Source organism: Salmo salar, chromosome ssa10 (assembly GCF_905237065.1).
Source record: "Salmo salar chromosome ssa10, Ssal_v3.1, whole genome shotgun sequence".
Classification (NCBI taxonomy): domain Eukaryota; kingdom Metazoa; phylum Chordata; class Actinopteri; order Salmoniformes; family Salmonidae; genus Salmo; species Salmo salar.
This window is the reverse complement of record NC_059451.1, coordinates 107,887,933-107,908,955: the sequence shown is the minus strand read 5'-3', so window position 1 is coordinate 107,908,955 and position 21,023 is coordinate 107,887,933. Positions and strand designations below refer to the sequence as shown.

The 21,023-nt window shown below is 38.8% G+C and overlaps 1 non-coding gene across 1 annotated transcript; it reads right to left on the bottom strand.

Moving 5' to 3' along the window:
* Window positions 1-362: 362 nt before the first annotated feature.
* On the bottom strand, window positions 363-433 carry trnag-gcc (transfer RNA glycine (anticodon GCC)). Its single transcript has one exon. It is a non-coding gene; the product is annotated as a tRNA-Gly (tRNA).
* Between the last annotated feature and the right edge of the window lie 20,590 nt (window positions 434-21,023).

Below are 21,023 nucleotides of genomic sequence, written 5' to 3'. Positions count from 1 at the left end.
CTTGCTCAATTTCCACATGACTTATTACAAGATTAAGTTGAAGTTTAGGGTTTAGTGAGTGTTTTGTTCCAAATACAATGCTTTTAGTTGTATAAATATTTAGGGCTAACTTACTCCTTGCCACCCACTCTGCAGCTCTTTGTTGAGTGTTGCAGTCATTTCAGTCGCTGTAGTAGCTGACGTGCATAGTGTAGAGTCATCCGCATACACATGGCTTTACTCAAAGTCAGTGGCATGTCACTAGTAAAAATGTACACAAGGTCCAAAAGGAATTTGGCTTCCGCTCTAGCCCTAAGACTCTTTTACAAGTGAGAGTCAGAGGCGAGGTCTGAAAACACTACCTGCTGCCGTAAAAGGGAACATGCATTGGCCGGGAATCGAACCCGGGCCTCCCGCGTGGCAGGCGAGAATTCTACCACTGAACCACCAATGCTTAGACAGAGCTTTAAAGGGGGTTCCCGGACTCAAACAACGCGAGTCCATGGAGTGACTAAACGAAACAGAAGAAAATCATTATCAGGGAACAAGGAATTTCTCAAAGTCCATTGTACCCGTTTTTCCCTTCAAACTTCTTCTTCCTCATTCCAATCCGTTGCTGTAGCTTCTCCCACTCTCGTTCTTAGAATTGAGAGTGAAAAATGTTGATAGATTCCATCTTACCCCCTCCCCTTGTGCTTCTCTGCCTGTGTGCGCAGTTACTGTGACCGTTGCAGGGACTGTGAAGAGACCTCTTGTGGCTTGTCTTGTGGGGTATGCATGCGTGTCCGAGCTGTGTGCTAGTAATTTAAAACAGACAGCTCGGTGCGTTCAACATGTCAATACCTCTCATAAATAAAACTAGTGATGAAATCAGTCTCTCCTCCACTTTCAGCCAGGAGATATTGACATGCATATTATTAATATTAGCTCTCTGTGTACATCCAAGGGCCAGCCGTGCTGCCCTGTTCTGAGCCAATTGCAATTTTCCTAAGTCATTTTTTTGTGGCACCTGACCACACGACTGAACAGTAGTCAAGGTGCGACAAAACTGTAGGACCTGCCTTGTTGATAGTGTTGTTAAGAAGGCAGAGCATCGCTTTATTATAGACAGACTTCTCCCCGTCTTGGCTACTACTGCGTCAATATGTTTTCACCATGACAGTTTACAATCTAGGGTTACTCCAAGCAGTTTAATCATCTCAACTTGCTCAATTTCCACATGACTTATTACAAGATTAAGTTGAGGTTTAGGGTTTAGTGGTAGTAATTTAAAGAGACCTCAAATTGAGTCATAGTGAGCTGCGGTGAACAATGACAGGATTTGGGAAGTACATTGCCTTGATTAAATTCTCTTCCCTGTTCACCTTGGAATTAAGGACCATACTATACTTGTCATCCAGGCCAATTTAGACACAAATTAAACCATGCATCACTAGTGGTAAGTTACATGTTATTGTCCCCCTCAGTCTTTGGCAGAATATCTTCTCTGGGTGGGCTGTTACCGCTTCCATCTTCTTCATCTTCAGGGGTCACCAGCTTCCAAAAACCCAGAACTCCTGCGCCATCTGTTGGCCAGATATTACATAAGCAAGCACTTGCTCTTGTGAAATTCCTATCATATAGTACATTTCCCAACTTATATTACCATTATAAACCGGGTGGTTCGAACACTGAATGCTGAATGGCTGACAGCCGCGGAATATACCACAGGGATGACACTTTTTTTTACGGCTCTTAATTACTTTGGTAACTAGTTTATAATAGCAATAAGGCACTTCTGAGGTTTGTTGTGTATGGCCAATATACCACGGCTAAGGGCTGTATCCAGGCACTCCGCGTTGCGTTGTGCTTAAGAACAGCCCTTAGCCGTGGTATATTGGCCATATACTATAACCCCCTCGGGCCATAATGCTTAAATATACAACCATTACCAAGAATCTGTGTTATAGGCCTAATAGTTACTGTTCTATGCTAGTTTATACACAGTGCCTTAGGAAAGTATTTTCTACATTTTGTTAGGTTATAGCCTTATTTTCCCCCATCAATCTACACACAATACCCCATAATGACAAAGCAAAAACAGGTAAAGAAATGTTTGCTGATTTATGAAAAGAAAAAAAGAAAAATGAAATATTATATTTACATAAGTATTCAGACCCCTTTACTCAGGACTTTGTTGAAGCATCTTTGTGAGCAATTACAGCCTCAAGAACATTCAGAGACTTGTCCCGAAGCCACCACTGTGTCGTCTTGGCTGTGTGCTTAGGGTTGTTATCATGTTGAAAGTTATACTTTCCCCCCAGTCTGAGGTTCTGAGGGGTCTGCTTTTCATCAAGGATCTCTCGGTACTTTGTTCCGTTCATCTTTGCCTTGATCCTGACTAGTCTCCCAGTCCCTGCCACTGAAAAAACATCCCCACAGCATGATCCTGCCACCACCACCGTGCGTCACCGTAGGGATGGTGCCAGGTTGCCTCCAGATGTAACGCTTGGCATTCAGGCCAAAGAGTAATTTTGCTTTCATCAGACCAGAGAATCTTGTTTCTCATGATCTGAGAGTCTTAAGGTGCCTTTTGGCAAACTCCAAGCGGGCTGTCGTGCCTTTTACTGAGGAGTGGTTTCTGTCTGGCCACTACCATAAAGGCCTTTTCGTGGAGTGTTGCAGAGATGGTTGTCCTTCTGGAAGGTTCTACCATCTCCACAGAGGAACTCTGGAGCTCTCTCAGAGTGACCATTGGGTTCTTGGTCACCTCCCTGACCAAGGCCCTTCTCCCCTGATTGCTCAGTTGGGCCGGTCAGCCAGCTCTACGAAAAGTTTGTGGCTCCAATCTTCTACCATTTAAGAATGATGAGGCCACTGTGTTCTTGGGGACCTTCAAAGCTGCAGACAGTTTTTGGTACCCTTCCCCAGATTGGCGCCTCGACACAATTCTTGTCTCGGCGCTCTACGGACAATACCTTCGACCTCATGGCTTGGGTTTTGCTCTGACATGCACTGTCAACTGTGGGACCTTATATAGACAGGTGTGTGCCTTTCCAAATCATGTCCAGTCAATTGAATTTACCACAGGTGGACTCCAATCAAGTTGTAGAAACATCAAGGACGATCAATGGAAACAGAGCTCAATATTTTTTCGGTTTTCGCTTTGTCATTATGGGGTATTGTGTGTAGATTGCTGAGGAATTATTTTTATTTAACCCATTTAGATTAAATTTTCTAAAACTATTTGAATGGTGTCTGTGAGTATAACAGAACTCATATGGCAATCAAAACCCTGAGACAAATCCTGACAGGAAACTGAAATCTGATGTGTGGATATCACTTCAAACATTTGCCATTGAAACACACAGGGGCTTGTGATTCATTTAGCACTTCCTATGGCTTCCACTAGATGTCCCCAGTCTTTACAAAGTGGTTTGAGCCTCCTACTATCAAAATTGACTGAAAGAGAGGATGTTTACCTTGGTCATAGGGGATGGGCCATTACCATTGTGACGTCAGCGCCCATGGGTACTCTCCCTTTTTGAAACGTTTTGAAAGACAATGCAACCGTCCCAATGGAATATTATTGAAGCCCTGGTTGAAAAAGCCCCTAAAGATTTATGTTATACAACGTTTGACATGTTTGAACGAACTTAAATATATATTTTTTGCTCATTCCTGACGACAAGTCAGACTCACACGGTACATTTTCACTAGCCTTCGGAGCTCGCTAACACTATTGGGACATAAATTATTAACTTTTTTGAACAAAACTACATTTGTTATGGACCTGGGATTCTTAGAAGTGCCTTCTGATAAAGATAATCAAAGGTAAGGGATTATTTACAATAGTATTTTTGATGGTTGATCGTTCCAAGATGGCTCCAACATTTATAGCCTAGACTTTTTTTCTGGGCATACCACGTCGTTTATTGCAAAGTGTGATTTCCCAGTAAAGTTATTTTTAAATCTGGCAAAGAGATGGCATTCAAGACATGTTAATCTATAAGTCTTTGAATGACAATATTACATTTTAACAATGTTTTCGATTAGTAATTTTGTAAATTGTAGCGCTGATCATCGGAAGCATTTGAGGGAAAAGATTTTCTGAACGTCATGCGCCGATGTAAAATGCTGTTTTTATATATAAATATGAACTTTATCGAACAAAAAATGCATGTGTTGTGTAACATGATGTCCTAGGAGTGTCATCTGATGAAGGTTGTCAAAGGTTAGTGCTGCATTTAGCTGTGTTTTGGGTATTTGTGATGCATGCTAGTTGCTTTGAAAATGGCTGTGTGATTATTTCTGGCTGGGTACTCTGCTGACATAATCTAATGTTTTGCTTTTGCTGTAAAGCCTTTTTGAAATCGGACAACGTGGTTCGATTCAGGAGAGGTATATCTATAAAACGGTGTAAAATAGTCATATGTTTGAGAAATTGAAGTTATAGCATTTATGAGGTTTTGCATTTAGCGCGACGCGATTCCACTGGCTGTTGATTAGGGTGGGACGCAAGCGTCCCACTGGCCCAGACAGGTTAACCTGTTGGGGCTAGGGGGCAGTATTTGCACGGCCGGATAAAAAAACGTACCCGATTTAAACTGGTTACTACTCTTGCCCAGAAACGAGAATATGCATATAATTAGTAGATATGGATAGAAAACACCCTAAAGTTTCTAAAACTGTTTGAATGGTGTCTGTGAGTATAACAGAACTCATATGGCAGGCCAAAACCTGAGAAGATTCCATACAGGAAGTGCCCTGTCTGACAATTTGTTGTCCTTCGGTTGCATCTCTATCGAAAATACAGCATCTGTGCTGTAACGTGACATTTTCTAAGGCTTCCATTGGCTCTCTAAAGCCACCAGAAAATGGAATGGGGTGTCTGCTGTCTCTGGGTGAAGAACAGCAGCAGAATTTGTGAGTGGTCAGCCTGGGGACAGTGACACTGGAGATGCGCGGTCACGAGACTACTCAATTTTTTTCTTTCAGCCTTTGAATGAATACAACGTTGCCCGGTTGGAATATTATCGCTATTTTACGAGAAAAATAGCATAAAAATTTATTTTAAATAGCGTTTGACATGCTTCTAATTACGGTAATGGAATATTTTGAATTTTTTTGTAACGAAATGCGCTCGCGCGTCACCCTTCGGATAGTGACCTGAACGCACAAACAAAACGGAGCTATTTGAATATAACTATGGATTATTTGCAACGAAAACAACATTTGTTGTTGAAGTAGAAGTCCTGGGAGTGCATTCTGATGAAGAACAGCAAAGGTAATCCAATTTTTATAATAGTAATTCTGAGTTTAGGTTGTCCCAAACTTGGTGGGTGTCAAAATAGCTAGCCGTGATGGCCGAGCTATGTACTCAGAATATTGCAAAATGTGCTTTCGCCGAAAGCTATTTTAAAATCTGACACCGCGATTGCATAAAGGAGTTCTGTATCTATAATTCTTAAAATAATTGTTATGTATTTTGTGAACGTTTATCACGAGTAATTTAGTAAATTCACCGGAAGTTTTCGGTGGGTATGCTAGTTCTGAACGTCACATGCTAATGTAAAAAGCTGGTTTTGATATAAATATGAATTTGATTGAACAAAACTTGCATGTATTGTATAACATAATGTCTTAGGAGTGTCATCTGATGAAGATCATCAAAGGTTAGTGCTGCATTTAGCTGTGGTTTGGGTTTTTGTGACATATATGTTTGCTTTGAAAATGGCTGTGTGATTATTTTTTGGCTGGGTACTCTCCTGACATAATCTAATGTTTTGCTTTCGCTGTAAAGCCTTTTTGAAATCGGACAATGTGGTTAGATTAACGAGAGTCTTATCTTTAAAATGGTGTAAAATAGTTGATTGTTTGAGAAAATTGAATTGTGGTATTTTAGTTGGTTTTGTATTTCGCGCCGTGCGATGCCATTGGCTGTTGGCTAGGGGTTCCGCAGGCGGAACGGGGTTCCGCTTGCGGAACGTCTGTCCTCAACAGGTTAAACCACTGCCTTTGCCATTAGAAAAGCTGAGAGAGTCATTTGGGTCCACATTATCCACTGCAAGAAGGTATGTACAACATATGAGCACTGCTGATTACACACAGAGTTAGGAGAAGAACCGAGTACCAACAGGGTCCGGGGGTTACCTCCATACATGAAGGGAACATTTCGGCATTTGCTGTATGAATAATGAGAAAGTCCATATTGCAAATGTACGGTCCCTTACTAGACGTCCGCAAACGTTTATAAAATTCGCGGACGTTGTTGGGCCGTGCACCGGGGACGGATCTTCCGGGAAGTCATCGAACGGAGTCTCTCGGACATTCGGTTTCCGTTTTATAAAATGTTCAAATTTTGGTCATTTCTCACCTGTCCCGGATTATACCACAGGAGGGCGAATGGAATCATATTGCAAATGTAACAAACATCACCAATCACGACGTGGCCTTTTCTCCTAAACGGAAAAGACTTCGAAGACGAAACTTGGTGAGCATTGGTTTGGCATAATGGGCAGTTGGCCCCGAACAAGATGGAGTCGAGGCCTCAACGCTTTTTGAGTTAAGGCCATTTTTCTGGGATTAAAGGTCAAAAATGAAAATAGAGCGCTAATTTGACCGCTTCACGTCAAAGTACATGAGCCTACGGTGTCAGGAAAAAAAGAACCAGACATTTATCTATCGTCATTTAATATGCGTGCTGCACACAGCCTAGTTCTAGTGGAATATCATCTGCAGGCAGCAAGAGTGTGCAGATCACAAATGGTTTTGGCATGGAGCAGCTCACAGAAGAATGACATCGGTCACCGGTAGGGTAGGAACAGTGGCGACCCCCACATTTTTTGCTAAAATAAATAAATACACGTTTTTGGGGGGTTGCCTGTTTTTCATGTTATTTTGGCATGAATATGTGCCACATAACAGTTTGCAATCAATGTAAAAAATAATAATAATTGAGTTAATAAAGCCGCATATAAACACGGTCTCTTTTTTGCTTTCTTGTGTAAGGTAGCTCCAAAATGCAGTTGTTTCAGCCTAGCTCAGTACTTTCTGTGGTGGTGGGGCAGCCAGCGGAAAATACAAAGTGTAGGGGTTGGTAATGTACTCCAGTTGCACCGTGATTGGCTCAGTATTCTGTCCCTCATGGGGACACTACTTCACCGCCAAATCTAAGGGTAGAGCTCGAAAATTCAAGCCACGTGGGTGCTGCCATAGAGTTACATTAGAAGTGCCCATCCAAGAAGGCTCAAGGTCATTGGCCATAGATAAAATGACATCAAATCACGTTATATCTACAGTAGCTTTGATTGGACTGATCATGTCAACATCATACTTTCAAAATCTTAGCTAGCAGTCATCATCATGAATCAAGTTGACAATCTACTGGCAAATCCTTTTTAATCCTTGTCACATGAAGGTAAATAATGAAGAGCAATTATAGATAAAACATATCTGAAACAAGTTCTGAACCTATATACATTTTACAGACCCCGTATGTTTTACATTGGTTATCTTGCTATTAGTCCCACCCTTCAGCTCCATTCAACCCCTCCCATCTATCACTCAACATCATCCATTTTGGATTTCTATTTGCCATATATTTTAACTGTGCAGTGATGCTTCACAAAAGTATTGAACCTTTCTATTCTCATAGCTTCTACAGATTGTAAATTAAAAATAAACATTTTTGCTAAAATAATTATTATATTATTGATTGATTGACTATGGCTTTTCAAATCACCCAGTATTGCTATCTGCAGCATTAGTTCTAGGCAAATGTTGCAATTCTATAGCCAGTCCTGGACCTGTGACCAAAAACAAGCTATATATGGACAATACCAAAATAAATGATCTAATGACTCTGCCTCCTCACAGCAGAATCTGCAGAGGTGGGAAGATTGTATCCCCCATATATATAACATTCTATTGGTTGCAAGAATTTTGCATAGTAATTTAAATTGAAAAATTTGAGTTTTGAATCCGGCGTTGTTTTGCGTATCAATTCATAAACCATGTGCCATGGAATGGGTACATCGAAAATCTCTTCCCAACTATTTTGCAATTTATATGGCACAGCTGTCAGTTTTTTGTTCCTTAAATGAAATTGGTGTATGTTTTTATTTATCACACTTTTCTTTAACCATTTATGTTCTTTAATACAGGGCCGACATACAAGTTCCTTACTTTTTCCCATTCTACTTGCATCTTACATTTCTGTGGTAATGCTGCAATTAATTGGTTGTAATTTTGGATAGAGCAGACATTTCCATATGTCTGTGTTAGCTGTATGTGTGACATAACTCCACCATTCCTATTTACGATATCATTCACTAAAATGATCCCTTTTTAAAAATATCTTCGAAGAATCCGTTTTTTTTATCAATTAGTATACTTGAGTTTAACCACAATATTTGTTGTATTCTCGTTCTGTCTTTTCAGGTGGATTAAAACTGAAATTGCAACCAACTTTCTAAGGCTTGTTTAAAAAAGAACGATATTTTGTAGATTATTTCCTTTTCAAACAACCGAAAGTGAGTAGGTGTAATCTGAATAAAGGGAAAAAGGCCCTTCTTGAACATAGGATGAGAAATTCTTACCAATTTACTAGAGAACCAGTTTGGATTTAAGTATAACTTTTGTATGACTGATGCCTTTAGTGAGAGGTCTAATGCTTTAATATTTAATAATTTCTGCCCTCCAAATTCATATTCGTTATATAAATAGGCCCTTTTAATTTTGTCTGGCTTGCCATTCCAAATAAAATTGAATATTTTTTGTTCATATAAGTTAAAAAGCAGGTCACTAGGTGTAGGCATACTCATAAGCAAATAGGTAAACTGTGATATGACTAAAGAGTTAATCAGGGTGATATTTCCACAAATAGACAGGTATTTTCCTTTCCATGGTAGCAAGATCTTATTCGTTTTTGCTAACTTTCTATAAAAATGTATTGGAGTGAGATGATTTCTTTCTTTGGGATTTGTATACCAAATATGTCCACATCTCCGTCAGTGTCACATCCTGACCAGTATAGGGGTTATTTGTTATTGTAGTTTGGTCAGGACGTGGCAGGGGGTATTTGGTTTATGTGGTTCGGGGTGTGTGTCTATGTAGAGGGGTGTTTGATTTATGTATTCCGGGGTTTTTGGGCACTGTTCTATGTTAGTGTATTTCTATGTTCTGTCTAGTCTATTTCTATGTTTAGTTTATTGGGGTTGGACCTTCAATTGGAAGCAGCTGGTTATCGTTGCTTCTGATTGAAGGTCCTATAAGTAGGAGTTTGTTTTCTTGGGGGTTTTTTGTGGGAGATTGTGCTGTGTATAGCTTTGTGCGTTTATTCGTCGGTGTGTTTTTGTGTACGTGTTTGTTTCGGTTTACCTTCTTTGTCCTCAATAAAAAGAAGATGAGTGCACATATTCCTGCTGCGTTTTGGTCCACTCTACCCTACGACAACTTTGACAGTCAGACCATTTAATTTGTAAACTACATGGTAATGTAAATTAGCATTTTTTTGTGATCCAATACGTAATATCATAATTTGGTTTTAATCCAGAGAGGATAGCAAAAGTATCTAGATCCTCTGAGGTCGTGGAGAGATTCTAATTGTGGTTTTAAAAGAAAACATGAATCATCAGCGTACAATGACACCTTAGTTTTTAAGCCACAGATTTCTAATCCCTTAATAATATTATTGTTTGATGTAATTTTAACAGCTAACATTTTGATGGCAATAATAAATAGATATGCCGATAGTGGACAACCTTGTTTTACTCCTCTAGATAGTTTAAAACTTTCTGAGATGTAGCCATTATTTACTATTTTACACCTAGGGTTACATAATTTTAATCCATTTTATAAGGGATTCCCCAAAATTAAAATATTCTAGGCATTTATATATAAACTCCAGTCGTACTTTATCAAAAGTCTTTTCAAAATCAGCTATGAAAACCAGGCCTGGTGTCTCCGCTATTTCATAGTATTCCATTGTTTCCAGTACTTGTCTTATATTATCTTCAATGTATCATCCATGTAAAAACCTGTCTGATTAGGATGAATAATATCTGACAATACTTTTTTAATTCTATGCACCAAGCATTTTGCTAGGATTTTTGCATCACAACACTGAAGTGTAAGAGCTCTCCAATTTTTTAAATGGACTGGATCTTTAAATATACCTTTTGGGTCCTGTTTCAGTAATAATGATATCAGACCTTCTTGTTCTGTTCTGATAATCTACCATTTATATAGGAGTGGTTAAAACATGCTAATAATGGTCTTCTGAGTATATCAAAAAAAGTTTTGTATACTTCCACTGGTATGCCATGAGTCTTTCTGTACAGATGTTAATTTTACAATATTAGTAGGAAAGAAATCCATACAATTAGTTTCAGTTAGTGGAGATGGAGGAGACTGAAACGAAAACATATTCTTAAAGTACTTTATTTCCACTTTCAAAATATAATTTGGTAAATCATGCGTGACTCCATTTGTAACAAGTTATAAAAAACATTTTGGTAGCATTTCTATATTGAAGATTGAAAAAGAATTTGGTGCATTTTTCCCCAAATGTTATAATATTACACTGGATCTTTCTTGAATAAGTTCCTCCATTTCTTTTTGTTTTTCCTCTAACTTATTCGGTGCCTCTATGGTACAGTTTTTTTTATTGCTATCTAACTGTACTGTTAGTCCTTCAATTTCCTTTATTACTATGGTGTAACAATGCCTCCTAGCAGGAGGGGGGGTGTAGGAATCAGGAGCAGGAGAGCAAGAAGTTCCAGTGGCACACAACGTTTAATAAGGCAGTCCGAACTCACAATACAAACAAGTGGGAAAAACACGCACAAACGTAGTCGCCACCGACAGGGAATAAACCGCACACACGGAGGAGAAACCTCGACTCCAAAAACAAAGTCTCGAAAGCACACGTTAACATAAATTGAAATCCTGTGGTGCAGGCACGCACCCCTAACATGCAATACACACAAATAATCCCGCACAAAGCCTAGCATGCAGCGGGGTGTATATAAACCCACCGAAATCAACTTAACTGAACACAGGTGTGAAAAAACAGACAGACACAAACGAAAAGGAAAATGGGATCGGTGGCAGCTTGTAGGCCGGCGACGACGACCGCCGAGCACCGCCCGAACAGGGAGAGGAGCCACCTTCGGTGGAAGTCGTGACATAAGGACTCTTTTGATCTAAATTGCTTTTGTTTTATAGATGAGTACTGAATTGCATGGCCTCTAAAGGCACACTTAAATGTGTGCCATAAAATAAGGGGATCTGCTGTACCTATGTTATGTCTGAAAAGTCAGTCAAATTCTTCTGTCCTAGTTCTAAACAATTTATCATCTAGTAGGCTTTGATTAAATGTCCAATATCCTCGCCCACGTGGAAATTCTGTAAGAGTAATATATATTCCAATTATGTGATGATCCTATAAACTTTTGGTGCAGAGACAATGGCATAAGAAAGTAGTCAAGATGACTAGTTTGATTAAGCCTCCTCCATGTATATCTCACTAGATCAGGGTATTTAAGTCTCCATATATCCACAAATTCCAATATATCCATGACATTCATGAGTTCCTTAAGTGTCTGAGGGTGATAGTTTGTAGTGTGATTTCCTTTCCGGTCCATAGAGGTATTTAAGACCGTATTAAAATCTCCCACCATAATAGTAGAGTCTATAGTGTTGCTTGTAGAGTTGATAAATTCTTATATTTTCAAAGAAGCTTGGATCATCATTATTTGGACCGTATAGGTTAATAAGCCATATATGTTTAGTCCAATAAAATATTTAAAATAATCCATCCACCTTGATGATCTGTTTGGACAATTTACACATTTGGATAGAAATTACTGTTAATTAAAACCATCACCCCTTTTGAATTTCTTTGCCCATGGGATAAATATATTTCACCCCCCAAGTCCTTTTTCCACAAAACCTCATCTACAATTGTTGAATGGGTTTCCTGTAAACAATAGATATTAGATTCCTTCTCTTTTCGCCAGGTAAATACTGATCGCCTTTTCTTATTATCTGCTAGGCCATTACAATTGTAACTGGCTATACTTATTTCACCACTTACCATAATGAGACACAATTTTCAATTCTATTTATCAAAATATATGTTTGTAAACGTACCATTAAAAAGTAACATGATGATTGAGTGTCTATATAGCTGTACCATGATATTTGCATTGCTACTAAGTAAACCTCCAATTGGTCCCCACTATTCCACCCTCTAAAAGCCCTCCTCATCCCAAGTTGGGTTGAGACCACCCCCGACCCCCCGTATCACATAGCCCTGAAAAGACTGAGATCCATCCTTTGAAAAGAGCACACAGTGCCATTTACAGAACAGAAGTACAGTGAGGGAAAAAACGTATTTGATCCCCTGCTGATTTTGTACATTTGCCCACTGACAAAGAAATTATCAGTCTATAATTTTAATGGTAGGTTTATTTGAACAGTGAGAGACAGAATAACAACAACAAATCCAGAAAAATGCATGTCAAAAATGTTATAAATTTATTTGCATTTTAATGAGGGAAATAAGTATTTGACCCCCTCTCAATCAGAAAGATTTCTGGCTCCCAGGTGTCTTTTATACAGGTACCGAGCTGAGATTAGGAGCACACTCTTAAAGGGAGTGCTCCTAATCTCAGGTTGTTTCCTGTATAAAAGACACCTGTCCACAGAAGCAATCAATCAATCAGATTCCAAACTCTCCACCATGGCCAAGACCAAAGAGCTCTCCAAGGATGTCAGGGACAAGATTGTAGACCTACACAAGGCTGGAATGGGCTACAAGACCATCGCCAAGCAGCTTGGTGAGAAGGTGACAACAGTTGGTGCGATTATTCTCAAATGGAAGAAACACAAAAGAACTGTCAATCTCCCTCAGCCTGGGGCTCCATGCAAGATCTCACCTCGTGGAGTTGCAATGATCATGAGAACGGTGAGGAATCAGCCCAGAACTACACAGGAGGATCTTGTCAATGATCTTATGGCAGCTGGGACCATAGTCACCAAGAAAACAATTGGTGACACACTACGCCGTGAAGGACTGAAATCCTGCAGCACCCGCAAGGTCCCCCTGCTCAAGAATACATATACATGCCCGTCTGAAGTTTGCCAATAAATAAATTAGATATAATTTATTTTAAGAATTTAGTTCCCCATGATAGGACAATAAATACATTAAATGTATAATTTATTTGAAAACTGTTCCACCATGATAGGACAATAAATAAATAAATAAGACGTATCATTTATTATAAAAAGTATATCCATCATCTGAACAACATTGAAAGCTCTCTCACACCCCCGCTCACAGCAATACATTGGTTCTGGGATGTGCAACCATTGCCTTTCTCACTCAACGCCACACTTTCCCAAACATAACAAATAAAATAAAATAAAAACACACACACACCATCCACACATACTGTGCCTTCTGCTTACTGAATTTTTATCTTCACCATGTTGAATTTGTGTTTTTGTGTTCCAATTAGTTATATTTGAAGATATATAGAAAAGCTATATTTATTATTGTATTGTTACAATCCATAACCGGGATAAAATTGTGTTTCATTATTTTCCTTGTCTATGAGAACTTTGTAATTTTTAAAATAACCATGGAGTAGTCTTTGTGTCTCTGAACAAATGGTTATCAATATATAGTTTATCGACGACGAGAGCTACTCGTTTCCCTTTTAATCTATTTTCTTTGAAAATTGGATACAGAACTTTACGCCGTTCTGCAATTTCCTTCGGGAACTGATCATTCATGCCAATTTTGGTCCCAGCAAGTCTTTTACCCAGGCTTTTAACCATTATTTTATCTTTAAAGGAAGCAAATTTGGCAACGATTGGACGTTCATACCTCTGCCCTCTCTGTCCGAAGCGGTGTACACGTTCGAGTTGGATTTTGTCGATCGCTTCGCGTGGAATCTGAAGCGCTGTAAGGAGGAACTCTAACTACAGATTCAGAAACTTCTCCTTCTTTCTCTTGGATACCTGTAAGTACCAGAATCTCTCTCATGGATCTAGTCTGTATGTCAAGTAAGGCTTCTCTCAGAACGGTGTTCTCCTTTTTAAGTTCATTCACTTCGGTTTTAATCTTTTTGACTGTCCCTTTTAGCTTGTGTGTTTCCTTCTCCAATGTCGCAGCTTTTTCATCACTCATCTCGAGGCTTGCCTTCAACTCTTTTATATCCTTACTGACTAATTCAAGTATACCCAGTTTGTCATTTTATTGTTGCTTGTTTTCGTAATATTTGTCGATAAATGTCTCTAGTCTTAAGATTTGTTTTGTGTTATTATCCAGATTGAAGGTTGAATAGTGCTAATATTTAGTCTAACTTGCCGATATTGAATATTACGTTTTTATCTTGAGGTGCTCTACATAACTTTTCAGTCCGCCATTACCTGCCTCAGTCCCACCTCTAATCATCGAAAATTGTAAGAGCTTTCATTGTCTGCTTACAGTATATGCCCTTTATTTATCAAATCAAATTTCATTGGTCACACACACATGGTTAGCAGATGTTATTGCCAGTGTAGCGAAATGCTTGTGCTTCTAGTTCCGACAGTGCAGCAATATCTAACAAGTAATATCTAACAATTCCACAACAAATACCTAATACACAAATCTACAGTTGAAGTCAGAAGTTTACATACGCTTAGGTTGGAGTCATTAAAACTCGTTTTTCAACCAATCCACAAATGTCTTGTTAACAAACTATAGTTTTGGCAAGTCGGTTAGGACATATACTTTGTGCATGATACAAGTCATTTTTCCAACAATTGTTTACAGACAGATTATTTCACTTATAATTCACTGTATCACAATTCCAGTGCGTCAGAAGTTTACATACACTATGTTGACTGTGCCTTTAAACAGCTTGGAAAATTCCAGAAAATCATGTCATGGCTTTAGAAGCTTCTGATAGGCTAATTGACATAATTTGAGTCAATTGGAAGTGTACCTGTGGCTGTATTTCAAGGCCTACCTTCAAACTCAGTGCCTCTTTGCTTGACATCATGGGAAAATCAAAAGAAATCAGCCAAGACATCAGAAAATAAATTGTAGACCTCAATTGCTTGGACCATGTTCATTTATTGGTGATGTGGACACAAAGGAACTTGAAGCTCTCAACCTGTTCCACTGCAGCCCCGTCGATGAGAATGGGGGCGTGCTCGGTCCTCTTTTTCCTGTAGTCCACAATCATCTCCTTTGTCTTGATCACCTTGATCAGATCAAAACAATTCAGTTCAGTGCATTTCTGATTCAGGAAATCCAGACAAGCATTGACTATCTGACAAATTATTACTTCGGCCCAATATTCTTAATACAAATTTCTAAAACAAATGTCAAAAAGAATAACATCACATTCTGTTTAAAGAATTTTTCCAAATTGGTTTATACTCCCCATCACACTGTCAACCTCATCGCAGAGTCATAGGATCAGGAAATTAGACCGCTAATCCTTAAGGAGTAAACTCCATCATCCAGCAGACCCAGTCTGGTGAAATTTGTATCAAAACAAAACAAACAAACAACGCAACAATACACTCCTTCATATATCATTCGATACATTTCTATATATCACTTCAATCCAAAAACCTCAAAAGACTGGTATTTCCCCCATTTTGACACATAATTCACATAGTGACTGATGTGTAAAAACAACAACACTACTGGTTAAGAAATAGAACAATTTTAAAATAACAAATTGAATTAGAATCACTACCCATAATAACTCCACAAAGAAGAAATTGTACCCATAACTTGATTCAAGAAATAAAAATAATAACAGTTAATTATCGGTATTGTAAATTAACTTCAAATAATCATCCAATGTCTCTCAGCTTTCCAGCGACAGTGATAAAACCATACTAGAAAGTCAGGACAGAGGTCAGAGATCATTCAAACCCTTCAAATAAGTGTTACTTTCTCTATTAGACCAATTATCTAAAAACAGTCAAACATTTCATACATTTCGTATCCCAGGGTTACAGTAAGTTTCTTCAGTACATTTTTTATCAAAATAATTCACGTGTTCAATTAAAACTCAGAAAATAAAAACTTCTGGAAATTCCATATGTGTGTGTGCCCCTTTAAGATACCTCGGCACTAACCAATATTCATAACCAGTAAGTTGTGTGTGCATGCTGGTGTGTGTGTGTGTGTGGTAAATCATAAGGCAAAAACAAACAAAAATGGCCAGGCCTTATTTAATTTGGTAACTCCTCTTTACCACCGAATCTGGATACTTTTATCCCTATTAAACTGCCGAATTTCACTAACCCCTCTCCCAAGACCATAGCCTCAGGAAACATTTCAAAGAGAGAGAAAATAACTACCGCCATTCTCCTGGAAGAGAAAGTGTCAATTTCTTTTACATTTACTATACTAATATCATAATCAGCAACCCAAAGGTTTTAACAACAAACAAAACATGGTAAAAACAAGTCCATTGTACTCCCTCAAATCATTAATCGTTTGTTTTAATGTACCCCAACGTTTATGTGCACTTAATTTAGCATGCTTTACCCTTAGACACGACAACATGTATCTCACCACCGAGTCTAACAATTCACTCCCATATTGTATTATATGACTGGTCTCTCTTTTCCATAACCATGTAAAATTATCCTGGTATCGTTACTAGACCAATGTCCAACAACATATGTAATAGCTGTTTCGCCTTAGATTGTTCCTGTTAACCTTAACTGTTAACCAGTTAAGAACAAATTCTTATTTACAAATGACGGCCTACCCTGGCCAAACCCGGACGACGCTGGGCCAATTGTGCGCCGCCCTATGGGACTCCCAATCACGGCCGGATGTGATTCAGCCTGGATTCGAACCAGGGAATTTAGTAAAAATATAAACCTGTTGTTTAACAAATGTAGACCCTACAAATAAGAAAACAAGCACTTGCAATTTACACGCATACATTCAGTTCATGATTCAATGATTCTATTACAACTTCATTCTCACAAGGTTATTCCAGCAGACCATTTAGGCCACACAATGTATTACATCAAAATCGCCTGGCTATTTATGTTGAATAAATTAGCCTTTCAATTTGAACTAAGCAAGATGTTAAAACGTTCAGTTTGCATCTTAAAACAAACACTGGCTGCTATATCTAAGAACAAACATGGCAATATTTTAAATTATAGTCAAAACAAACATAGTAACTTCTATTCACAGGGAGGCCACTTTAATTACTCGTGACCCCTCCTACCTTTCGTCAATTCTATAAATCTATTTTAGAATAAAACAAAATAGTGTCGCACGAGATTAAAACCCCCCAGGGTTTTCCTGAGTTGCATTGTTCTCGAAACCCCCAAATATGTTATCTCTTGTTTCGCTGGTTGTACTTTACCATAAAATGCCTTGTAACCCTACTCTACCACATAGTTTACTAATGTGGCGATGTTTGGTATATGACTTTCTTCGTCTGTTTACGCCAATATGGTATATACTCCCAATTTGAATATGTTACCTAATCACAATGTCCATTGAGAACGTACAATTTAGCTAAGCTAAGAATGACGTGAATAATCAAACCAACAAGCACTGGGTAGTTGAATAGCATATAGTTAATATACGAGCTTGATGCAATGATATACTATGCAGTTCATAAGGATAGCGTAACCAACAAATGTGTCATACTTAGTTAAAACAAGACCAAAAAGCATACTACATACTCAAATTCACAAATAGTATGATTAGAGCAATTACGCTGATAGAACGCTACCATCAATACACTGGTGAATTGAGCTAATGATTCTTCTTTTATATCATTGTGCCAAGTCACAATTGCATCCCTGAATTCTCTATTAGATTGGAATTTTCCTGTCAGCAGGGAAATGCTGCCAAATTTGATCCATTATTAGATTTTTTTTCCCATATTCGAGCCGAATTGGTAGAATGCTCGTGCGCTACTATTAGTGTCTTTATGGCTTTGCTATAGTGTACCTCTTCTATGAATTTATTTACACTCCTCTCTCCTCGCGGTATATGCCAATCTTTTTCTGAGACTATCTCCCAGATCCTGTAGATAGTCATATACTGCTTTAACCTTATCTCTAACAAATGATCCATAAAGAGACCACTCTGAACCTACGTACAGTACGTCTACGTATGGATTGTTTAAGTTGCATCTCATTACTTCCTTATAAACTCCCTCACCGAATCCACATATACGTCGATATTATTCTCTGAGGCTACCAGGAACATATCCCAGTCCGCGTGATCAAAACAATCTTGAAGCGTGGATTACGATTGGTCAGACCAGCGTTGAATAGTCCTTAGGGAGGAGCAAAATGGAGTCATGGTCAGATTTGCCGAAAGCAGGGCAGGCTAGGGCCTTGTATGCATCGCAGAAGTTACAGTAACAATAGTCCTGTGTTTTTCCAGCCCAAGTGCTGCAGTCGAAATGCTAATAGAATTTAGGTAGCCTTTTCCTCAAATTTGCTTTGTTTAAATCCCTAGCTACAATAAATGCAGCCTCAGGATATATGGTTACCAGTTTGCATAAAGTCCAGTGAAGTTCTTTGAGGGCCGTTGTGGTATCGGCTTGAGGGGGGGATTTACACGGCTGTGACAATAACCGAAGATAATTCTCTTGGGAGATAATATGGTCAGCATTTGATTGTGAGGAATTCTAGGTCAGGTGAAGAAAAGGACTTGAGTTCCTGTATGTTGTTACAATTATACAATGAGTCATTGATCATGAAACATACACCCCCGCCCTTCTTCTTCCCTAAGACATGTTTATTCCTGTCGGCGCTATGTACTGAGAATCCCGGTGGCTGTACTGACTATTTATCCTATGGTTCTGACTTGGTGTAAGGGGGAACACTGTAAGAACGGCCCATGTTCTCAATTCTGTCAATGTACATTTCGAAAGTGCTGAACAAATAGTTATATTGACTACGTCCATCCTAGCTCGCTCATTAATGTCTTAATCGAAATTACGGATTCCCTCTTATCTGCTTGTCGTCCCCTTATGCCATAGTTTGTAAATCTCAATTGTCAGTAGAAACCACATTTAGAAAGAGGAGGAAGGGAAGCGCTACTAAGGTACACAATAGTAAATGTTGGTAGACAGAAGGTGCTCTTTGGTAAAAGGGTTGAGTTGGTCTTCAAAAAGAAAGGAGGACCAAGGCACTCTTCATATAATTTATTAAAATGCCTTTATTAGTATGGCATGTTCAATAGAAACAATGTTTTGGCTGCATGGCCTTCATCAGGGTGTACAAAGAAATAATACAATGTTCTCCATGTTTAACAGCTTTTCCAATTAACCCTAATTAGAAGGGGGAGTGGTTAAAATTGGTTGGACACCCCTAGTAAGCAATAGTATACACACTTTAAAGTGAAATGCTGCAGCTATGTTATCATAAAAATGTAACTCCAAACTAGAAGTATCAGAACACTTAGAAAGGTAGTTCTAACCTTAAATATGTCTGGGCGAAGTGTCAAGAATAAGAAAGCAATACATTCCATAGTACACTAGAACACAGCAAAACATGAACAACAAGAGTCTAAACATAGCTGAGGGCAATTGAGCAAAATATCCACTAGATGACAGCAAATGTACCCATCACAACCATACAGGAAGGGTGAGAAATCCATATCTTCATTTAAACCTGGGTATTTAGTGGCCTGTAGTTTGTAAATCCAAAAACTTTCCAACATTGTTTCTATTGAACATGCCATACTAATAAAGGCATTTTAATCAATTATATGAAGAGTGCCTTGGTCCTCCTTTCTTTTTGAAGACCAACTCAACCCTTTTACCAAAGAGCACCTTCTGTCTACCAACATTTACTATTGTGTACCTTAGTAGCGCTTCCCTTCCTCCTCTTTCTATTAGTTAAGCTTAGCACTTGGGTGGTGCTTAGAGGAAGCAGCTCCACAGTAATTTTTTCTGTGTTATTGGGGACATTTTTCAACTCAAACTATGGATTTTACCCAAGAGGCTACAAGATTTTCCTATTCCCATGAAGAGGTCCAAAGGATTATTACCACTACCTCATTGCTAGATGAGATGACAGCCACAGAGAATACTGGAATGGACTTAAACAAGGCTTACAGAGACTTGCAACACCTTATGGAGAAAGAAACAAAACTTGACCTCAATTCTATTACCTTGTCTGACTATTGGAGGAAAGGCCTAATCCCCAGAGGACTCCGTATTATGAAGTTTCCAGCTACTGGAGCACAAGGTAAAATTGAATTTAGAGATAAATGGGAGGCTATTCTCAACAAGTGTTCTTTTGACCTAATGCTACTTCTAATAGAAGAATCTAAAAAGGACAGACAAGTAGTCAGAACAGAAATTGAAGAAGTAAAAAAGAAAATCACAGAACACAGTGACAATTCCAACAAAGCACAATGTGATGAGATCTTGAAAGAGAAAGTAGACACATTCACTCTGACATTGAAGCAACATAAGTTAAGAAAATTTAGAAGAGATGAAGTAGACTATAGAGATGGCAAGGTCTTTGCCTGGAGAAAACCAACCCGCAAGAATTCAGAATCACATCTGCAGAGGAGGAAGCCTAGATCTGTCTCTTTCAACCTTACAAGCAGTGATGAGGAGGATCACCCCAGACATTCAGAGGCCAGCTCCTCCCAAGATTTTTTAGATCAGGAAGAGGAGTCACGCAGGTACCTCAACAAGAGAGGGAGAGGACGCGGAAGAGGCCAACACGGAGGGGGAGGAAGAAATCAAGACTACCCAACCACACGGAGCAGGACCAGAACAAGGCTGTGATCAACATTTCTGGAGAACCCCTTTCTGATGATTGCGTAAGGGTATTGTCTAAAGGACTGTCCTTTTCCCCCACATACTCAACTAATGAATTTAATACAAAGATTGACCTATTTCGTTTCTACAGGAATCTACATCTGAAGGCCTGGTATAAGCAAAACATCTCTCCAACTACAGACGCCAGTGTCTCAGGTCAGGCAGTTTCTGTTCCCTCAAAAACACCTTTTAAGCCCAAGTCCACCTTTTGTCCCA